At 42.3% G+C, this 24,769-nt stretch overlaps 1 protein-coding gene across 8 annotated transcripts in view; it reads right to left on the bottom strand.

Annotated features, from left to right (window-relative positions):
- The window catches only part of LOC126281262 (brain tumor protein), a 158,662-nt gene extending 135,677 nt beyond the window's left edge, over positions 1-22,985 (bottom strand). For 2 of the 8 annotated variants that reach the window (XM_049980070.1, XM_049980069.1), the window contains exon 1: positions 18,391-18,677. The gene's annotated coding sequence lies outside the window, so the exon portion shown is untranslated. Of the gene's footprint in view, positions 1-18,390; positions 18,682-22,702 lie in introns of those variants that run through there. The other 6 variants (XM_049980072.1, XM_049980067.1, XM_049980073.1 and 3 more) reach the window with 6 other exon arrangements.
- Between the last annotated feature and the right edge of the window lie 1,784 nt (positions 22,986-24,769).

Genomic DNA, 24,769 nt, shown 5'->3' with positions numbered 1-24,769 from the left:
ACTGATGGCAAAATTATTACTGAATGCATTAAGCAGCTTGTGTTTCTTGATGAAAAACTTATTCTTCAAATGTTACAAGTGTTAAGAAGAAAAAAAATGCTTTGTCAGTTGTAACGGCATTTGAGAGACTTCAAATTTATATTCTGCTTCTTTCTTTATGTACTTTCCTATGATAGCACTGGTGTGAAGATAAAATGACAACATTAACAAAGATTTAATAAAGAATCGAGTTGCAGAAACCTTTCCAAAACATAATAGCAAAGTATCAGCTTTCTATTTTCTTTAAGCGCTGCTTCTAAATTTATCTTAAAATGCACAAATGTAAGGACATTTATGAATTTTGGCCATTTGCCCATGCATTTATCCAGGGCATTTGTCCCAACTTTAAATGATTAGGCATTTACAACCAGTCGCCCTACCACACGCGTTATAAAACTTCAAATAGCCATCCTTGTTATTAAGTTTTTCTGGCATTTATTTCGAGACAGTCCTTAATTATATTGTTCCAGAACTGCGTTAGCACCAACGTACTGGACCCTTGTATTTTTTACCATGCTTATATTCAAGGCATATTTGCTTGGTTGTTTTCACTGGGTATGTCGCCAATGTTTTGAATCCCCTTCGGTTGTTATGAAGTCTTTCCCATAAAATGCATGCTACAATTCGCACGGAACGCGATACACACGATTTTCGGAGTTCTATATTATCTTTAAAGTTACAAATAATACTTCTATTTTAGTTGAAGGGAGCACAATACACTGGGTGTCATGTTTACTTAGGAGTCTACCGATCTCTCCGGGAACTGAGCCAGCATAAGGTTGAATACGCTTTTTTGGCTTCTCTTCCTCTGTCCCAATCTCAACCTCTTTCTGTAGTGTTACTTTGATTGCATCGCCCATTCGATTTGATTATTTGAGAAACCAGTCATACGTAACACTAGTCGTAGGTGTAATCGGGCACGGCTGACTTAAAAAAAATCAACGGATGTTGGCCAATGTCTGGAAGGCTCAAGTCGCCGTCATCATCTATCACAAAGAAATTTGGTGATAAAGACTCTGGTCCATAGAGGTCTAACAATTTCAGACAAAGAGTCTCGCTGACGAATTACAACACCTATGAATAGTGTTACGATCATGAAACTGAAAGGGCGACGCAATCAAAATTAAGAACGCCTAAGAATGAGGTTTGATACGGACCGAGGAAGAGGAGCCAACACTCGCCATCTACCTCACGCTGGCCGAACACGAGGGCGATGGGTCGACTCCTAAGGAAACATCCAGTGCATTTCGCTCTCTTCAACTAAGACCAAAAAGTATTCTTTACAATGTTAATCTAAGTATCCGAATGCCAGGTGTGTATCACATAGCTTGCGAATATAGCTTGGCTTGTTTGGAGCACAATTTCAGAACAATCGAGGAGAGATGCAAGTAAACATCAGACACATACCAGACTAAAACAACCAAGCAAATCAGCTGCCGCCGAATGTAATCGTGAAATGAAATGTGACGACAGCAGTATTGTGGTGCATACAGTGTTTCTGGGACAGCATAATTAAAAAATCCATCGAAATAAATATGTAAGAAAATACAGAGGACCGGCGGTTTCACTTTAAAATAACGCCTGGGGGCCGGCATTCAATTTATTCAAATCCCGCGGGCCATCACATCTACCAGAGTTTCAAGACGGGAAAATCTGCGTTTCACGGAATATCTGTGCCGGCTCTGATAAACGAAATAGCGTTAAGTGGCGTACTGGGTGTCTGGAATAAAACTAACAGATGCGCGAGACCTAGAATAGTTTCAATGTCTTGTTGGATTGCAGGCAGCGGGTACACAGTAGCAAAACTCAGCACCCGAAGAAGGGGGCGCAGCTGGGTCGGTCGTGGAAATATTGTGCATAAAATTGAAACAACTCTATTGAACACCCGGACGCTCATGTCTGTTCCCCAGTACTGGACTTTAACTCTGCTGTAAACCCTCATGGCTTAAACACTGCAGAGACGTATGTAAATTAACCTAGGACGCTGTATGCAACCGTATCTCATCTTTGCTGGCCAAAGTCGAGATGAAAATGTCTCCCTGCACCAGGTTACGAACCAGATACCCTCAAGGCAAACGCCACCACAGAATCGAGGGCTAAGCAGGTTTATCAACGAGTCATTTTTACCTTCTAGGACACCACATTCCTTTGCCTACTTCCCAAATTTTGTATACGAATCGCTCGTATTTTGCTCCAAACACCTTATTTCTTCCGCAGCACTCCATTCTTTGATTAGCCTACTCTATTTACACATTATTAGCAGCATAACGATACCCAATCTGTGCTGAAAATTTCCATATTTAAAAACATTTACCAGAAGTGTTACAACGCTGGTTGAGCCTGGGATGCACACCAAAATTTGTATTCTTCGAATGCTTCGTTGTGCACAATTCGTTTCGTAAATTTTTGTCTTTTAAGATATTATTAGTGTTTCAAAGAAAATGCTTTGAAGTAGCAATGTAATTACCGCAATTACGTATTCAGTTATTTAAGCAAATGCCAGACAGCCGAGAAATATGCCGCTATAAATGTGCGATGACTGTCTTCTACGACGGTGGTTCCAGTGCGCACGAATGAACGCAAGCTAGATAATATCAGAAACAACACAACTTGGACGGTTTGACTTTCCACTGTAACAAATGTCAGCCAAATAAATAAATCTTGTTTCAATTATTGTTTTCAACTGGCTACTTAAGACAATAACTCCTTCCCATACTACTGACAATAACATGCTCGGCTAAATGTCTAGAGATTCTCAATAAGTTAAACACTTTTTACTATCTCCAAACAATGTAACACCTCCGAGTATGAGTGATTACTATTACGTCGGTTCATAGGAGAATTTTTAATTTCCATGTTATCGATAGAGATATTTAACTTGCTGATTCACATTTAATGTGCAAGTTACACAGAGATGCAAGGACAAGTATGTGTATTCAACAGTGAATGTCCTACCGAATTAACTACTACTGAAAACAGGATCCACGAATGTTGGAACACTGTTACTCAATTAGTTCTTTGCCAGTTGATGTTACTTGCAATGACCAATGAATTATACTGACATTGCATGTGCTACGAAAAAGCTCTACGACCATCATCTTACAAACCAAGCACGAATACTTACACCCTGACTTAACAGATTTTTCGGAGGCTTTTAACTCTGCCCTGAATAATTTTCGCCCCGCAGGGGAAGACTGCATTCCGTCGCAGACAAATGTGCCAATTTCATTGCAGGAGGAGTATTTCAACACTCAACAATATCAGTTAACATCCATGCTATATGTGACTAAAGTAAGTAGTTCCTTAGCGCAGCACTACATATTTCAGTCTTTGGGACAGACCACGCCATTAATCGCTGGCACCTAATACTTAGTTCCTACAGCGGCGCCTGCTATCGCTAACACCACGCGCCATTTCTCGCTGAAATGGACCGTGGCAGATTTGGTTAACTACTCAGCCACGCGCCAAGAGAAACCCTGCCGCAAGAGGCAAAATTTGAGCTATGAAGTCACGCTTTGTTCAATCAACCCCAGAACCCATCAAAAGAGTTGTTAGGATCTTTGAAAACGACTGAACGTTGAACCCCATATACAAAGGAAAGATTTACGTAAATTCCATTAAAACAGTATTCAGTTATTTATTCCTTGTGGTAAAACACTATGCAGCACAAAAAAGCACGAATGGCAGAAACCAACATGCTGACCCTGAGGTTAGTACACCACATACTGATTCAGTATCAAGTTTATGTTTGTATTATTAATATACCCATGTAATTAGAATAAAGAAGTTATAGTTATGCGAGGATTTGTGGCAGAATGAATGTTCCACAAGAAAGCATTTAGGGTTAGATTGAAAATCAGGAGTTTATAATTAGTGTTTATTCATTTGCTGGAAAAACAATGAGTATCGAATTTACAAAACAGTACACAAAAATTTGTGCTAAAACAAGTTTTTTTAGCAAAGTATGAATAATTCCGCCTAGCGCCTTTTTCAATGGATCCATATAACCAAGAGCCAATCCTATTCGGGAGTAACTAATAACTTCTAGGCCTCGCCACATAGATCGAATTAGCTTGTTACCGGCAGCTACCAGACACATTCACCATTTTTAGTGTGTAGCAGAGCACAGGAGCGAAAAAACAAACAAACGTGAAACGAGTATAAATATCTGCTGCGTAGCTTACAGTGAATTTTAACCACTGCCATACATCAATCCCTTTTCGCCTACCATTTGCTTAATGACTTACAATTAGCCAAAAACTGTCGACGAACTTTTATTTATATTCGGCAACCAAAAAATATCACGTAACTTCACTCAAATCAGCAATGCATTTATTACCTCTAATCGTCTTAAATGTACGTTTAACAGCTTTCAGTATCTACACTCTCACCACAATTAAATGAACACAATCATCTGTGCTTCATACAGTAAGAATTACATTTATTCTGATTCAGGGCACAAACGGTAGTACACGACAAATATCTAAACTAGCCGAGGCAAAAACGACAAATGAATTTCATAACTCTACAAAGATACGAAATACTCCAACATAGTACCTGTAAGATGAACAAGTGAAAACTTTTTTACTGAATCGTGAATAAGCACGAGTCGCGCGTGTATGCGTTGGGTGGAGGAAGAGAGTGACAAAATGAGAATATTTACCGGCCCCATTAGAACGGACACTCCCATGTAACGAAAGAGACCAAGTGTGCCCGCTCGAAACCAACTGACTTCACGTCCTCAAGGAGCGTGGAAATCTATATGAGATGGTAGAAGGGACGTTTTCAGTAATAGGGCGGCTGTGAACGCCAAGGTTAAAGCATTCCCGCGGGGGCTAACGGGACAGACAAAAATTTGTGGCAAGCCATTGGGGGTCCTCAGCGGGGAGTGCGCCTTGTTGCCAGGCTTGGCTCGTTGTTAGACTACAGCTACACGACGATACCTAACGGTTACCACTGGTAAGTGACAAAACAGGCCTACAAAATGAATAACAACACTAACCACTACTGTGTGCATCTAGTTTTGAGCTAAAAAATTAAAGCTAATAACTTGACAATTCAACGACTTGTTTTTATATTAGCTCCATACACAACACTAACATAAAATTCAATCGCTGTGAGCTATTGAAAAGTAAGGAGTGACACCCAACTGACGTTAAGGATTACGATGTATTTTTATCACCAGTGCGACGCAACATCCGCCTGGGAAGCTTTTGCCAGTGTACGGCAGTTCGCTAGGAGTTGCTACCAAGTAGTACGACAGTGGGGCCCATTTTGATAATGAATGAAATCCACAGAGGTGAGGTGACAAAACCTTAACGAAGCTTTAAGATTTTAGCCAGATGCTTTAGCTTTTCAAAACAAACGTCAAATCTGACCCTTTGAAATTAACGGCTCGGGTTCACAAGTAAAAGCGTTATGCCTTATGTTCCCTTCGTTTTTCATGTTATGGGATGGGATACTGAAGAAAAACAGAGTGGCTTTTCAGTTATTCGAAAGTATTACAAATGCTTCAACCAGTCACTGACTTTCAACGTAACAGTTACTAAGAAAAGGTCTCCACTCAACATGAACAATTCGAATGAAAACTGTACGTTCGGGACTAAGATTATTTACACCACGTGAGACTGAAGACTTCAGCACCGTTGGATTGCTATCTTCACGACCCAGCTTACAGAAAAATTATGAGGCATACTCATAGATTTGACAGGCTTAGTCACTACGACAGTACTGCGGAGATGTTCGGGGGGGATTTTGTAGATGTGATTGCTACTCCTGCAGTAGTTACGACTAGAACAGGTGCCCTGAACGTTTCTGGGTATAAAAACTACGGGTAACTTGCAGCTGTTCCGTATGGTGCAGAATTTAAACAGCTTATTCCCTGAACGAACGGAGCGTATTAAGCCTGGTTCACACTCGAGCGAGCAACCAACTCAATAAGTTCGTCTACTGTGGTTTCAATACGTTATTTACTTCGAAATATTAAATTTGTGAAGCACAGATCTGCAACAAGGGCTTTTTTTATGGTTTTAGAGCGCAAAACTGCTACAGTCATAAGCGCCCATTCTGTGGCCCAGGGAAGGGTAAAAAACCGAATGTTAAATCACCAGCAATGGGAGCTAAATACAGAAAGGAAGGAAACTAAAAACGGAAGGAAATCTTAGAAAACTACTATTGAAGGGTAGTTGTACCCAAAAGAATTTCAAATGACCAATGTCATCTCACTGACACAAACTCAAGGACGCGATCGGCTGAGTGCGTGTCATCTGTTAGAAGGAAAGATGTATCAGTCCAAAAGATGTCTATGGTTAAAAGGGCAGTGCCCTATCGGGAGTCTAGTTAAAATTACCTCACTTTAATCGTTTATCAAAGACCTTCATCGCGATATCAACATGCCAAAAACTCTTAACTGTGTGAAGTTACAGTGCCTTCTTAATTGAGATTTGCGAAGTCCTGCAACAAACAGAATACGCAGTTTGTTAATTGTGGATACCATATTGTGAAGACAGTACACTTACATGTCACATTCATTTCAGTGTATCGGTTTTAATGCAATGTAAAGGTAAAAATGGGGAATTGTAGAGGGAATTGTTCAGGGGGAGAAAAGTCTCAGTCTGCTGATGAATAATTCAGTCAGATACGGACGACCAACAAAATTAAGAGAAGGGTAAAGACTACTTGCGATTAAATCAGGTGAAGCTAAATAACTGATTAGGAAATAAAACACAAAGTAGGTTTGCGCAGCAAAATAACAGGTCATGGACGAAGTGGAGGACATAAAACGCAGACTGGTTATAGCATGAATAGCACTTATGAAAAGGACGAATTTATTGCACCAAATATATATTTAAGCAATTTGGGAAAGAAAACAGAAGCTTTTGAAACGTGATGCTACAGAAGAATGCGTAAGACTAGGTGAGCAGAACGAGTAACTAACGAGAATGTACTGAACCGAATCAAACTGGGGAGGAAAAAAATCATGGCGCAACATTAGTGAAATGATTCGGTCGATAGGACACATCCTCAGGCTTCAAGGAATCTTCTGTTTCGTAATGGAGGAAATGTAGGCGATAAAAATTGTAGAGGGAGATTGCAGGATTAACAAAGTAAGGAGGTTGAAATGGCTGTAGGTTGCAACAGTTCTCCGGACACGAGGCTTGTACAGATATACTAGAGCCAAACCATTCTTTGGTTGCACTTTCAACTTCTTTGACTCAAAACCGGAAACGTGTACGTAATAGAAGATTTACAGGAAATGGGCATCCAATAGGAAGCGTACTAAAACCCGAGTTATCTTCACAACATCAGTAGCGACGTCAGAATCAGAGATGTGAAAACCAGTAACTGGTATCAACTTTCAAATGAACGCCGTGCTATTCACTGTATGTATGAGAAACAACTGATTGAAAAAACAAAATACTGAGAACAGTCACACTGGCTGGAAACACTGGTTAGTAGACGGCCAACCAACATTAGACTGTCCAGTCACATAAATGCGACAACGCGTGAGAAGTATGAATATCTTTTTCAGCGCGGACTGCTACGAGATATGTAGGAAGAGTCAATGGTGTTCTGGGAGGTACAGACCGGGATATGGAGTCATGCCGACTCCACGTACCGACAGGTATTTGCTGTGGCCAGCTCCACTATACCTGTATTTCTAGGTTTAGGAGTCACGGTGCGAACAGCCCAATGGGGGGTGGTCCCACAGATGTTCGACTGGGTTTGAATCCGGGGAGTTAGGTGGTCACGATGCATGGTAATGTCATCCTCTTGCTCTTCAAACTACGCACGTATACTGCGAGCTGTGAAACACGTTGCCCTGCCCTGCTGGTACAGTGCGGAAAACAATCTGCAAGTAGGGGTGAAACAGAGTCACCCTAAGGATAAATGCATACGTTAATCCTCTGTGCCTTCCAGAATGGCAGTACCACCCAGGGGGTGTCACGAAAATATTCTCCAGACCATAACGCTCCCTCCCCAGCTTTGACCTTTTCGACGACTGTTGCTGGGTGTGTCATACGTACGACGGAACATCAAAGCGTGTTTCATCCGAGATCTCCTATATTGCCACTCAGTGAACTTCCAGTTGCGGTTCCGGGGTGCAAATTGCAACCTTAGTTGCCGAAGAACTGGAGTCAGCATGGATGCAAGAACCGGGCGCCTGTTGCGGGGGCTCACACGCAGCAACGATCGTCGAACGGAACACAGCGTTGGTAGCACCTTGGTTCATTTGAGCGGTCGGCTGCTCAACAGATTTACTTTATTCGCTTATACACATTTCCACAGCCGTCGTTTACCCCCTGCCCTGTAGTCTATGGCCTGTGTTGCACCACACACAAATGCCTCTGCGTCGGTTATGGGTAACGCCATTTTGCCATGCATAGTATACACGGTGATTCAAAAAGACTGAACGTTTCAGTTGTGTATTAAAGACAAGCTGTGAAAAATTTAAACACTTGGCATGCAACTAGGTAGCAGAAGGTTCGAAGTTTTATGTTCGCATAGACACTTTTTACAGTGCACTCAAAATGAGCAGCATACGTTGCTCGGTAAAAATCGAAACGTTAATCCATTTTATTCCACACACGAATCAACAGATCCCTTTTTATGAACTACATTGCTTCAACTATTCGATTTATCAGCTCTTTATGAGCAGCTGCCATAGGAAGGACAAAGTTCTGTCTTATGTACTTACATAGAAAAATCACAAGGTATGAAGGCTGGTGACCTTTGAGGCCAAGAGCACTGCACAAGAGCTTGTCCGACTCTTCCAATCAAACGTTGTGGAATGGTTGGTGGTAAGAACGTCGCACATCAAGGAGAAAGTGAGACGGGGAGCAGTCATGCAAACTGGAATCTTCGTTAAGCTGAGGAAGCTATCAAGTTTGCAACATGTCCAGGAATGACATTCCTGTCAGTTTTCTGTCAAAACGAAAGGTTCACAAAATGTGTCGACAGTAACATTACGCAACACTAAGTTTCGGTGAATCATGTTCGACAGCGACGCCAGGATTCTGTGACCCCCAAATTCTTACAATCAGGCATTTACTTTACGTGATTAATCATGGGTCTCCAGCCTTTTAGCTTACATGGGCCACTTTGAAGGAAGGAGAGTGTTTTTGGGCCCCACATAAAATACTGAGTAACCGCTGAGCGGAAAAAACTAACGGACTAATGAGAGAATACCTTGGTGTGGACAGTGTAAAAAATATTTAATTTATTGTAATTTCACATAGTCAGAATATTAAGGACACTTTTGCCGATAGTGTAGACGTCCTGGGCCACTTCGATACTGGCTTTGGCCGCCTGCGGCCCCCGATTGGACGCCCTGCAATACATGGAACGTCAATTCACCTGAAAAGATGGGTAGTAAGGAAATAGTGTCTTCTGAAATGTAAACTTCGTATCTTCTGTTCTAGTCGCCGAAATGCAACTGAAACTTTTAAGGTTTCATAAACAGGCTTTATGCCAGAAAACATCACTGTTGAGGAAGTTCCTGGCCAGCCCGTCCTGTGGGCTTCCGAGGGCTCCGTGTTGACTTATATTTGAACGCTAGACATTTTCATCAGACGTGCGTGGCCGTCCAAGTCTCTTCCCTTTGCACATTTTCGAAAATTTTGTACACCAGTCCTATCTCTGCTTGTACAGTGGCGGATTCATGCGGGATAGACACAGCGATGCACGTTGCACTTCCACAGCGAACTGACTTGGCGCAAATTCCAACAAATATTTTGATTCTTCTTATCCTGTAGTCGGCTTGTTACAAATAGCGAAGTTATATCAAAACTTTGAGCCTTCCTCCATCCAGAGAAATGCGTAATGTATTTATCTTTAGTTTGTAATGAACGATCGAAATCTTTTTTTGAATCATCCGGTACTTTAACCACGACGGCACACTAACAGTTCACCAACTTTCGGAAATGCATCCACTCTTCATTCGAAACCCAGTAAACACGATGTTCTGGATGCCAGATAAATCACTTTCTGCGTTACGACAAAGACAAATGTTTTTGCAACTTCCCCTCCCATACGCTCCATTTGCCCTCCAGTGCTAGCGCTGCCGCCTGAGTGGTTATTGCACGTTGAGTCGAGCATAGACGGTGGTCACATCAGTATGACGAGAAGATTTAGTTAAGAGGTGTTCCGAATGTTTGCATGCGTCGTTTCCTGTGCTCGATTCTGTTCAGTCTAGGGAGGACGCTCGTTCATAGGTACGGGCAACTCGTGGTGAAAAGTAGCAAACTGTCACGTGAGTGCCCGTCCTCGAGTGTTCGCTCTGATTCGCTCCACGGAAAACTAAGGTTCGGTGGCGGATCGCGCGCCTGCAGAGCAGCGAGCAGCTGCATAGCGTGAGACAGCTGAGAGTGCGCGCGTGCAGGCTGGGGTGGAGCTGAGCAGACACACAGATGCCTGTGGGATGCGGGCTGGCCTTTCGCGCGGCCTGCCCGCCAAACCGGTCCCGCCGCTTTCACTTTCAGGCGGCGGCTGCCCACGGCTCCTCTGCAGCAACTGGGCCGTGCCCCCTCCACGCGACACCGCCGCACCGCACGCCACGACACGGCATGTCTAGTTTCTCCGCCCGCCCGACCAGAGCAGCATTTTTTTCCCGCTTAAAGTCTGGTTGCTATGCTGGCCGATGAAGGATTCTTGTCGGTACCATGTTAATTGCCAGTGTTTTCACCACCTACCTTGGACGTGGCCTATAAAAAAATCGGTACTTCATTTTAAACTTCACAAAACGAAAAACCGTAATATCCTATTACTATAATTCAATGAGTCACTGTTGGAATCTGCTAACTCTTAAGCACACCCGGGTGTAACACTTTGTAGGGACATGAAATGGAATGATCACACAGGTTCAGTCGTGGGTAAAGCAGGTGGTAAACTTCGGTTTGTTGGTAGAATACTGAGGAAGTGCAATCAGTTTACAAAACAAGTGCTTACAAGTCAATCGTGTGATACTAGAATATTTTTCTATTGTCTGGCATCCGTACACATAGGACAAACGGGGGTATTTAACGTATACGGAGAAGGGCAGCACAAATGGTCACAGGTTCAATCCGTGCCAGTGTCAGATACTGAAGGAACTGAACTGAGACTCTTTAAGAAAGACGTGGTAAACTATCCCGAGAAAGACCATTAAATAAATTTTAAGATAGGAATATATTACAAGCCTTTACGTATAGCTCATTTAGGGATCGTGAGGATAAGACTAATTACTTCACGTACAAAGGTATTCTAACAATCATTCTTCTCGAATGGAACGGGAAGAAATCCTAATAACCGGTACAATGGGACGTAACCTCTGACTTCCACCTCGCGACGGTTTGCAGAATATAGATGTAGACTGTAAAAGTATGTATGTATGGACATACACGGCGTGTGATCAAAAATTAACAGGAATTTATAAGCCGATTTTCAATTTTTTATCTTTTTTTCTTATCTTTTATCGTTCCTGACGTATGTTTGCATTATCAGCTGTTTTGAATATTTATTGTTGCTAGGAAAAGCGTTATACGTGTTTTCCAGCGATCGATGAATTTTTACTTCCGAAAAAGATGTATCCAAGAACTTTCTTTGCATTTTGCTTGAACAATGTAATAAGGATCAGCACAACATTCGAAATGTTGACTATGGCTTTTGGCAGAACTACTATGAATAACAAGAGTTTACGAGTGTTAACAAGTACGTTTCAGAGAGGGTCAATAAGACGTTGAAAATACCGTTCAGGATGTCCTATATCCGTTCACCATAAGAATAAATCCAATGTAAACAAACAAAACGCCACGACTGGTCACAGAAGCCGTAGCACAAGTACACACGTGTTGTTACGCTCCTGGAAGTAGGTCCAAGTTTTGAGATATATCGTATTACTAAGTTACGTTAAATGAAACTAAGATATTCAAATGTATGAACAGCCATCAATGTTTTCTTAACCACGCTTTAGCTATGTAGTTTTTATTTCAAAAATCGTGTATAGTCACAGCCTCTGCAGCGTTGTGCTCTTGATTGTCGCGCTTGCACTATGAAAATGGTTGAGGATGCTTTCTGTTCTGTAGTCAAACACACGCGTGGAACATGGTTAAAAAGTGCCGATAAATAGGCTGTTCTTAAGGTTTTCCATAAATTTATGGAGATAATCGGCTTCGAAGATTTCCCGAGTTGTACGCAATGCAGATATTAAACTCACGTCGAACGTGTAGTGCAGTCGGTAGCGTATTGGCATGTGAACCAGATGTCTGGAGGACTCCTACTTTCCCTTTGTAACGAGATATTCCAGCCCCCACTCCACCCCGATCGACTTGTAGAATCGCCTCTATCTGGAGCCAAGCTGCGGGATTTGGCCCGAGTAGCAACAAAACGGTTAAAGTTAAGCTGCCAGTCGTACTGGAACTAAAGCACGCAGCTTTTTCACGCGTCACTGCCGAACGCTGGCGCTATATAGAAGGGCTCGTCATGAAAAAGAATGCTGCGCCTGGTTAGCTTCGTGGATTATGTTGTTGAAAGGTTCGTTATCTACGTGACAGGTAACACTTCCAGAACTGAAACGTATTTCTCGGATTCGAAAAAGGAAGGAGCAAATCGATTACCAGACGACTGACTAAGTAATACCTTCACTGGCAACAATATTTAATTATATGCTTAAATCCTTCAATACTCTTACGTTACACACAGCTCATGCAGGAAAATTACCCTGTGCTTAAGTCAGGAATTTTCATCGTTCTTAATTTCAATTACAATGGCATATTAGCTAAAAACGATGACGTGTTGCGGTTTTCGTCGAAGGAGCGTATTGTGGCGGATTTGCAGTGTATTATTTCATTCTGCTTAAAAATTAAATGACATTCGAATCTGTATTGCTCCTCCCATAGTATTACGTGTGTACTGCAGCTGACCACGTCACTGCACTCTAGCTGTACCGACTGGCCGGCCAGTGCTGTCCAAGCTAAATGGGACGGTAAATGTCCCGTATTATCGCTAAGTCGATGTGCGCTTAACGCACAACTCAAAACGTACTCTTATAATCGTACTTTACAGTACTCTAGACAGCCTGGCTGCAGTCCCACGCGAAACAGAAATCCAATGAAGTGCCAGCAAACCCGGAAGAATACGTTGTGCAGTGTTTACATTAGGCTTATTCTTATGATGAACGGATTATAGAACATCAGTTACTTACAGCAATGTGGAATATGTGAAGATAATGGCTATGGAAAACCGCCGAATCACTATCAGAGGATGCCGATGATGTCGGCATATCCTTTGACTCACACCGAGCAATTCTTTTAGATATTTTGAGCATGAAACTTGTACCGGCAAGGTTTGTTCCGAAATTGTTGGATTTCGTCGCGCAGACTTTCCTTAGGAATTGCTGAATGAAGTCGACAACGATTCAGAACTTCTGAAGATTATAACACGTGACTGAACATGGTTGTACGGGTATGACGTCTAAATTAAGGCCCAATCGTCCCAATGTGAACTACCTGATGAGCCAACAACGAAAAACTAGGCAAGTTCGATCACATGTGAGGGTTCTTCTCAGTCTTTCCTTAAATTACAATGGGATAGTCCATCTTGAGTTCCTTATGGTTGTAGAGTCAATAAGGAATACTATCTGGAAGATTTGCGCCGTTTGCGTGAAGCAGTCCGAACAATATCAGGATCGTGGAAAAGCGACTCGTGGAAACTGCACTCCGATAAAGGTCTCACACTCAATGCTTGTTCGTGATTTTTTAGCAAAAAATCAAACATTTATGTTGCGTCGGCCACCATATTCGCTGTGTGACTTTCTATTCCGAGGCTGGAGAGGACCATGACAGGGCGTTGTTTTGCCACATATTTGAGAAACAATCACTGAACGAGCCGAACACCACAATGGAAAGCGAGTTCCAGAAATGCTTCCAAGATTGGAAAATGCGCTGACTAGAGTATATCTGAGGGGGGATTACAGGGAAACTAGCAAAGTTTATGTTCAATAACGATAGCTCGTTTAAGAAAAAAAATACGTTATTTTTTTCCTCACACATATATGCATTGAAATCCCATATCTTCTAAGTCACTGGACCGACTTCAATCCAACTTCATACATCACTTGCCCACTGAAAAGATTCGTTCTGACTATAAGAACTACTTACTTACCAAAAGAGTAGAGTTAAGGATGAAAAAGCAGAGTAGCCCCGGACGAACACATACCCGTACTTTATATTCTTGCACTATTGGACAATATGAGCACTTAGCCACTGGCAAAACCTTTACTAAACTCCAAACCTCTACGAAAGTTTCTCCCGGACAGTCCACCAATAAAATGATGAAAGTAAGTTTATCGCTTACTACTTTTAGCGTTGCTGCACGTCGTTTTCATGCTTCTTTACTAGTAAATGCACCCGCGACTAGTTTCGGACAGTATTTACGTGCGCCACTGAATGTACCAGTAAAATGTCATCGCACTACTCTCAGTTCAGAGGATGCAACTTGAAAAACAATTTGCAGGGTGAAATTCGCTCGACATACGGGTAAAATATGCGTATAAATACATGTAATATATGTTTAAATTATGAAATATATTTGAGTAAGATATCCAGAACAGCAAAACTAAGGATCACCTTCAATTCAAAAAACTGAACACCACTGAGGACAAGCACACACAAGATAGCAGCGTGCAAAATGTGCCCAAATTTAAACACCCGCGAGATAACTGGAACAAACGAAAGCAGTGGGTCGGTAATAGAGAAGATGAAGTTTGGTCTTCCTTGTAGTCACAAAAATAAGTCAACGGAAGCAACGCCTATGGATACTAAACAGCTACAGTGAGCAATGCGGACTAAATGCGACTGAGACCTAACACTATGCACACATGGTTCCAAACTGGAGAAAGGCCACATTTTTCAAATTATCCCTACCGCTCCACTAATAGCACGTGGGAGTAATTAATATACAAATCTTTACGGGCGACCTGTGATTAATCACTGTCGTTTCTATGCAATTAGGAAGCAACGAAATACCTTGGCGATTACAGAAGAAAGCAGACAATTTCGTGAAAATGTTGTCACAATAAAGATTATTTTGATTACTGCTCGGCCAACACTAATCGTATACGCGCTATTTCGTGATAAAACGGAGCCGCCCTTTTTTGGAATTTTTACGATGTCTTAAAACGACCCCGTTTTTTTGCACCTGCGTTTGATTTGACATCTGTAGCTAACAGCCGAGTCCCGCAACCATCTATGAAAGATGGACATAGAAATTTTACCACGTTTGTTTGAGTAAACTCCCCACAAAAAGTAACTACGAAATGGTCGCGAAGACCGTCTAATGTGCTCGCTGCAAAAACGGTGTTTAACGAAAGTAACAGGTTATTACTGGACGACATTGTCAGAAAATGTCATATTATAGATAATGACAAACAGCACGAAAGCGGGAGAAAGTTTTCCTTGCACGGTCAGGGGTCTCGCGATAAAAATTACAGAAAACACTTACCTAGATACAGCCAGCGAAACAAGACTTACAGAGGAAGTCTATTTGGTTTCTTGAAGCAGCCTGTCACATCAAATCATTCTCGTTATCGGTGGCTGCAGCGATCCACTGTTAACACCACAGCACACTTAGGTCTATATCAGCAATATCTCCAATATTTGGTTTAGTCATTTTTGCCGCAACCCCTTCGCTGACATTTGCCTAATACAGGGTTACATGCTCCACTATTAACAACATGACTTTTCCCGATGTTTCTTTAAACATTTGTTCTGATACCTGTGTTATTGGTTAAGGTTTAAAATTGAAGTAATTCTTGAATAAGGTATGTTTCATACTTTTCAGATGCCATATTAACCTTCAACAAACAGTGTTCCACAAAAGTACAGGGATTCCTAAAGTGTTCTGTTAGTGGAAACCCTTGGCCTACAGTGATGTCACAAATAAGTTCTGTTATTTCTTCGTAGCAAGGACCCTATTACTCATTTTCAAACTCCCTCCTGGCTAAGAGTGATTAATTCTTTTTCCACGATTATATTTCGTTGATAGTCTCAACATGAACTATATTGTCACATAAAAGTAGTTACTGCTCTAGCAATCTTTGGATTGCTATCTTTGATGTCTCATGATTAGACCACAAGCACAGCCCCCCTGCAGCCATCAACTTCGAGAGATATTTAATTAAATTTATACTACATGTATGTATCAATGTGAAACGAATATACAACCGTTCAGAAAATTTAAACGTTCGCGCCAGACCGAGATCCGATGCTATTCCCGCATATTCCATGGTAGAACATTGTTTCTACTGTAGAAAATTTTAGGAGGAAACATTGTCGCAAAGCAAGTTTAACTCCTGCCTTGTCGCAAGCTCAGTGTCATTTTCCATCTGTCACGAAATGGTCACTGACCCAGGTATGTTTTTTTACAACAGTAAACTGAAGAAATACGAGGGATTCAGATGAGTCAAGCTGGACTGAAAAAGTGACTGGTCGAATACAGTTGAACAAGTAAAAATGTGATGTCAGTTCACTATTACTTGCGCGCGGAATATGGCTGAGATAGCTACAGCTGTATTGGTTTCTCACCAAATTCATTCACATGATTCTCTATTAACGTACACTACTGAATCCCCTTCGAAAGCTCACAATAGCCTTCCCTGCGGTATCACACAGTTTTTATATATTCTGTCACTCAAAACATGCTGCACAGAGAAACAACGAAAGCGAATCGCAACAATCAGATGTCACTGGCTATCATCGTCTGCAACAGACTTTTACCAGGAGCAGTGCAGACAGATAGGCAATAATTAACAGTACAGGGCAGAATGACCAAATTCGTTCTTACATTGGCTGTTGCTATGTTAACTGCCCTGTAAACAGCTGTAGTCATTGGGCCCTGTAAACAACTACTGTCATTAGCCTATTCGATTTGGCTTAAATATGCGCACACATGACACGAGACGATAGATACTGAAAACCCAGCGAAGAATTATGCAACACGTTCCCAAAACAGCGTTTTTCCTTTGTCTCACTAGACAAACGCATTCTCCTCACCCGAGAATTATATATAATCCTGGGATAGCATCAATTCTCTGTTCACACATCACTATCTAAGGCCAATGTAAATAAGTAAAGACAACGCCACTGGAGAAGTATTCGGATTTAATACAAACAAAATAACGAAAGATACGAACGCTTCACTGCAGGTGTGATTTCCATTACCTACAAAGTCAGTTTTAGGGTTCAATCGCTAACAAACCAAATGAGTTCCTCGGCAGAAGCTAATTTCCATCTGTGTATTTGCTCCACAATCACGAAAAGTGTGGAGCTCCACCTCGGCTCGTGATATCGTTATGCCGGCTGTGTGGCTATTTTTTTAAGTTACGGCGCAGAAAGAATTAAAACAATTTAATTAGAAATACCACTGTTCTCATAGCATTATTGGTTCCTTTACCTTTGACAACTAAATGTATGGGCATACGTAGTATAAATCACAAAAGCGATTCTACAGCATGGTGATACGGATGACGGTTTGCATTACTGCTTTCGCACGGTTCGCTTTCAAAGTAGACAAACACTACTTTATCACATAAAACGGCGACGCTTAATATTACTGAAGAGAAGCTACCCACTTGCAACACATGCATCTTCGTAATGATACATGAAATCTCCAGTTCGTATCATTCTACATATACTATCAAAATTAAACTTTCGGTTTAAAATTCATAGGAAATGTATCATTACATAATTATGACGATGCAAGTCTCCCAACGTAATCACAACACGATATTGTTAAATGATGGTGCATATGTAAACTATGGAATAAATCTAATAAAAGCAATCGTCAACTAATGTGGAAGAATATACCTAACTTCTGTAAAATGAAGACGCTAAATCATATTAAACTTTTGAAATTTTACACAGAAATAAATCGATGTTAATAAAATACTGAACTGAGGATAATATTAATGTTCACTATCAGAATAAATTTTTTTAGTATATCCTGTAAACCGACTTTAACGATTAAAAACTTTCTACACCGCACCTTTAAATAATGTATACTGATCATAGCGTGTGCTGAATTTATACTGAATTGCCTACAACGCAGTGCCAAACATTCCAAATTAGGCTCTTGAATGCTCTATACAGGTTAATCAGTAATTATTATCCAATCTCTTGCCACAAAATGTTTTCGAGCATTACGACCACCACGTGCAGACAGTCTTCGCGACATCAAATAAATATCCAGGACAGACATGTTTTAAACAGTCAATAAACCTGATACTTTAAAAGGAGAGTAATTTTACAACGGTCTTTGACTTTTCTTATACATGTTTAGTATAACTTGCTAGAAAGTAAATGTAGAATAATTTAATACCTTCAGATATATGGCGATAAGATTACGTTGCACCTACAACACATCCTTACCAATGTGGTAGTATTAAACGTTCGTAGGTTAATTGTGCGTATCACTGCGAGATGAACTAAAGACATTTAACCAAAATCTTCATATGAATCACATGCCAAGGAACAAATTGACTGGTAGCTCACCATGTATCAACAATTAACAGTTGCTGCAGCAATGTAACCAAAGAACGTCGACGGAAGTTACACATCAGAAACAGTGCTGTCCGCATCCTGGCTGCCAACGATACTGAAGCTTCTCTTCCCGGCGATAACCATGACTATTAGCAACAACAAAATAAGACTGGCGAATGATATCTCTAAATTCTTTGTTACTCTTTACTCAGTATGATGTGTTTAAAAATATGCATTCTGGAACCCTGTTAATAAACACTGTGTTCCTAGAAGTACAAGCACTCCAAAATCGTATGTATCAGCGACGTAAATTTTACATCTTAATAACAAAAAACATTAGCGAACCCTCACGTGACATTCTTTGACGACAACCCTTATCGCAGCAAATTACCAGTAGCATGACATTACACTGCCAATGTTCACAGGAGGAACGGATGTTCCTTTCTGGAAAATAACAAACCGCACATAAATACGAACTATCTGCAACAAAGTGTGCCAAATTTTTAGAAAATAATTAACTTTCACTGTAAGCTAGAAGAATCACAAAGATCAGGAGGTGAAACCGACTATCAGTACAAATAAAAACACTCAACTCTATAACAAACAGAAGGTCACACTACCTAGTGTGTATTCCACAGAGCAAACAGTAAAGTAATCTGACAGGTACGAAGAGCACTTGCGACTCCGTTTCTTAAGGGCGCGTTGAGAGGCCCTTGTTAGTTGTTACGCAATACTGAAACACGATGCGACCGGAAGGAAGGAGAAAACGTCACAAACGAAGGCGTGAAACTACGCCGCAGAACGCCAGTGGGTAAGAACGCAATCTGTAGATTCTACTCTCATTCAGCGTTCCTTTGTGGTTGCATGGCGGAAATTTGTGCGCAGACAGTGGTAACGCACTAATTTGTTCATATTAACAATGCAAGAGTTCTACGACGACCTAAGGCTTGCCCCCTAATTTTATTAACGTTCCTATACCTACTTACATCAGGTGTCTTTCCCTTCAAGCGAACCGCATCTTCCACGCTCATTCAAGTGTGTAACCTAGGATCCGTACACATTGGAGCGATATGAAGACGCTGCACAGAACGCTTTCACGATTAAAGAACTTGACAACAGTGTTCGGCTGAAGATGCAATCAAAGAAATTTGTGCACCCACGCCATCAAAAGCTGCCATGTAATTAAGTCACTTATCAAAGGAAACAGTGAAATGACATACACTGACGAAAAGCTTTTGTTTGGTTAATTCTCTAATTTTAATCCCCCTAACATCAAGACGTTTCTGCCTTCTGCATTTTGCAATCACCTGCATTGAATTTGCCTAATTTTACATTTGTTGTATTACTAAGTACACATTACACAAAATGTTGGCTCATGGGTGCATACTCCAAACTTTCATCCCATTAGCTGCACTGTTTATGTTTACTCCTGGGACTTCTCTTAACTTCCTTTGTTTACAATACAAAGAAGACAAATGAGCACACAGCAACTGCCTAGAGGCGATTTCTGGCTTCCTTAAAACCCTAAACGGGTCTTCAGACCATGGATGACTTTAGAGAAAACAAAAAAGCTTGTTTCGATAGGTAACATACCGAATAACAGTACCACATTCGAAATATTGGTTGCGGTACGATGTATGTGGTGCAGTGCGATGGTTGTATCTGGTAATAAGGCAATAATTTGAATTACCGCAACTGTAGCCAAAGAGTGAACACGAAATAAAACACCTGTGGTGACATCTGCAGCGTAGCCCGCTCTGTGGCCGCCTCCATACGTAATGCACTATCCATTACTGAATGGTAGATTCAGAAAACACACACACACACACACACACACACACACACACACACACACACACACACGACGATACTTTGCTGAACGTCATGTACACCTATCTTGCATTAACTACGTAGGAAGAAGTTTGCCAATACGCAGCTCTTTGTAGATGATTGCTCCCGGGACTGCCACTAGTCGTCACCTGTAGTGATCTTGTACGTAAACATTTCAATTAATGTTGACAACTAGACTAACAGTTGCTGAGGGAAAGAAAAAAAGTCAGCGCAAAATCTGTGCGATGTGGCCTGGGCATCATCCATTTGATGGATTACACTGGGGCCCTGGAAAATTAAGAACGCTAGTACGCGTGCCTGTACTATAACAAATTACTAGTACTTTTCTATTTTATTACTCCGGTGTGTCTTTACGCAGAATCAAGAAAATGGCTGCGTCCTCAGTTTGCTCAAAAAATAAAGTTAGTACAGGGCATTTTATAACTTATAAAACTAAATCAGCTGTTGAATCTGTCTCCGACTACTATCCGACCAGTGTGACTATTATAGAAACCCCCTCCACCCCTCTCGTCGCGTTGACAGTTCGACAACACACAGCATCTCCAATGTTACTGAAGTAACACCTACCATTTCTAAAATACTCCTCGCGAACTGGCCATTTGAGGAACAACCATCACACGAGTAAAGTGAAACGCTCGATCCACGAACAAGCAGGTCTGTCTATGCCAGGTGTTTGGAAAAAATTCACAGGCAACTCTGGGCAGCATGACGTTGCGTACCCGCTAAATAAACGAAAAGAGAAAACCGAGCAGACATGACAGCAGCCACACTCAGCAACCAAACGAAAAAAATTGCATATGGAAGTCCGGTCGAAGAACACTTAAGTGCTTCGGACTTAAAACTGCTAAACAGCTATTCACGAAGGAACGATCAGTTTTTCTAACGAGCGTGTTTGTAACTTATTTACTGGGAGCTTGGTAACAGCTTTTTCAAATATAAACGCACTGGAATATCAAGAATATCTGAGGGGAATTTTTGTTCTTGCTTCAGAACTACGTCACTACATTAATGTGAAAACCATTTTGATAACCATCTGCTGTTCAAAATAATCGAAGACGGGGTTCTCTGTCTGCTTTCGCAGGCCACCTGTTGTACAAGTTCTTCGTTCAACCCTTACTACGTATGTAAAAAGGGCAAAACATTGATACACATTTCCTATTCTACACATGGAAGCAGAAGCAAATGCAGTCTGTATGACTAGCAACACTACAGCATCTGTGACAAGTGACTAACAGCAGATACACAACGATGAAAGTTATTGCGCAAGCATGCGCGATGAGGGCACAAAAACGTCTGAGGTACAGCATGAATCAGTGCAGAGAAATTGTCAGTCTTTCGTCGCTAATTAAGGTGGAGGAATACTTTCACTTTCCCGATTCCGACTGTACCAACAATTACGCGCTTTTTACAGATCTTTAATGCGTCCTTGCCTCTAAACAGTATGTTCAATAGACTTACTACATACCGTTCTAGACGGGGTAGCCACCTGAAGTAGATACACGGAAAGTACTATGATCGGGATCCGAACAGATATGCAGATGTACTTTATCCTGAAAAACATTTCGCTATTAGTCAAAGCAAATTTGAGTTTATACAGCTACGTGTGATTTCAAAAAGCGGCTCGTGATTTATACACATGTCAAAAATCATCACAAAACTAATCTGTATGACTAACACGTCCAATACAGCAGAGGAGAAAAATCTAAAAAATGTTTCACTTCTCATTTTGAGATGTTCATCAATATTCATCTTTGCGAAAGCACTCATTACGAGTGTGCAGATCGACACAGCAAATGTTAAATGAGCGGAATAAATAATCGATACTACGCAACAATACCGGGGAACGCGCGCAGTGTGATTAGTGGCGACTTATCTGCCAAGACCGGGGAAGGAAAAGAGCTACCTGTAAACAAAGGCAGGCAGACCGGCCGACTCGCCGGTGGTGTCTGGGGCGCCGCTGGCCGCTTTTCCCGCCCGCCAGCTTTGGGCGGGCCCAACGCGTTCTTTGTCTGCCGGCGCGCCGCCACGCCGCCAGAACAAAGGAAGCTGGGCCTCCAGAAGGTTCCCGCGGACGCGCTTAACACCCCCGAGGCTCACCGCCGGTCGCACTAATTGCCGGCTTCACAGGTACCGGTAGGAGGATTCAATAACGAGATATACTGCTACATCCTGGCAGGCTCCTTTGTTCGCCAGTCCCGCCATAAGGCCAACTGCTCCGCCGCGAACCGGTAACGTACCGTCAAACTCGCCTCGGTAGACTGGAGGGGTACCTGACAGATGCGACACCGGTTGGGACTTACCTCAAAGACGCCATCCAACAGATCCCGAGAGTGAGACAGCAGCTGTTGGTAAGACTTGTGGCCCGATCAGAAACTGTGTCAGTTCTCTCGCCAGCGAGTGTGCACTCCCTCTTCAACACAAAGGATACTCCGGCCCACCAGCCAGTCCCATCAACATTCACTCACCACCTCTCAGACCTTACGCCAGAACATAACTGGCGGGCACGGAGACGCCGCGCCTCGGCGGGAGCCGGGCAGAGCCCGGACGGCAGGCGGTGGGGGCAGGCCACGTGACCGCGCTGCGCAGTGCCGCTGCGCAGCGGACGCCGACGGCGGCTGTATCGACTGGCGCGGGCCGCGAACACGCGGAGGGTGCGACCGTGAGACAGGGGGAGCCGGCGGCCGGGGACTGCGCAACGCTGGAAACAGCACCCACGCCGAAGGGCACGCACCAACCACCGGCGGACCGCGCCACTACTGCACGCTCGCTGCCTCCGGGATTCAACCGGCGTTGTACCCTGCCTCCATCTGAACGTTAAGTGTGCACTCGGGAATTACACAGAAATCCACAGGTTATTTCAGCAAGGTGGAGTTGAGGTTGGGTAATCGTCCCAGAACGCCGTAAAGTTCATTGCTCTCTCCCCGCCAGCTAGCATCCACATACGAGATGTGATTAAAAGGTAACGAGAAATTTAATTTTCTTAAAGACTCTTTCTTTATTCATCAACATTAACTTTTTAAGTAATCCCGCACATATGTAATACATTTGTGCCAGCGCTTTTTCCAATCCTGGAAGCATTTCTGGAATTCAGTTCTCGTTACAGTGTTCGCTCATTGAGTGATTCTGTGCTTCTCAAAAATGGTGGCAAAACGACGTCCTCTCATTGTTCTCTTCAACCTCGGGAACAGAAAGAAGTCGCAGGGGGCCATGTCCGGTGAATACAGTGGCTGGGGTAACATTAACTTCGACGTCATACCCATGTTTCGTCACCTCTTACAATTTTCTTTAGACCTTCTGGATCGCTGTTGTGTTCGCTCAGCAATTCATGAACGATGTCTAATCGACGTCGTTTCTGGTCAAAATTCAACAATTTCGGAACAAACTTTGCTGCTACACGTTTCACGCCCAAAACATTCCAGGTTCTGCTTTGCGTGGGCCACGGATATGCAGACATCATCAGCAACCATTCTGATGGTGATTCGGCGATTTTCCACAACAATTTTTTTTACCTCTTCCTCAATGTCTTCAGCAACTAATGTGCTAGGGCATCCACGATGGTCGTCGACTTGAATGTCTTGACGACCCGCTTTAAACGTCACACTAATCGTAAACTCTTGTCCTACTTACAGTTGTTGTTGTTGTTGTGGTCTTCAGTCCTGAGACTGGTTTGATGCAGCTCTCCATGTTACTCTGTCCTGTGCAAGCTTCTTCATCTCCCAGTACCTACTGCAGATTCGCTAAAAGCCACAACAACATTTCGAATATGATGCTGCACTTTATACCATTTTTCAAACAAATTCAATGCAAGTTCTTTGATCTATCTTTTTCGAAAGTAGAAACACGTATAACCTTTTCGACTGTCAACAAGAAATTAAATCTTGGAAGTAGCTGAAAATGCAAACATACCTTAGGACCATGTTTGCCAACAAGATAAAATAGTTTTGAATATCAGATGTATAAAGCCAACGAAATTAAAAAAATCCCGTTACCTTTGATCACACCTGAGAGGCCAATTTCCGCAAGTTTTAACTGAAGACCGTGCTTCATTTGAGGCAGAAGAACGCTGACACTCCAGCTTTATCAAACGTTAAAAGGGCGTATGCCCACTTAAAACTGCCTAAATCAGCGATGGGAGAGGCCACCGGCTGCCATCCGTATTTCACAAGTAATGCAATGTGTGAGGAATATGAACATCGTCATACACTGAAAAGACAAAGAAACAGGTACACTTGCCAAATGTCGTTAGGACACCCGCGAGCACGCGGAAGTGCCGCAACACGACGTGGCGTGGACTCGACTAATGTCTGGAGTAGTGCTGGAGGGAACTGACGCCACGAATCCTGCAAGACTGTCCATAATTCCGTAAG

Source organism: Schistocerca gregaria, chromosome 7 (assembly GCF_023897955.1).
Source record: "Schistocerca gregaria isolate iqSchGreg1 chromosome 7, iqSchGreg1.2, whole genome shotgun sequence".
Taxonomy (NCBI): domain Eukaryota; kingdom Metazoa; phylum Arthropoda; class Insecta; order Orthoptera; family Acrididae; genus Schistocerca; species Schistocerca gregaria.
This window is presented reverse-complemented; position numbering and strand designations above follow the sequence as displayed.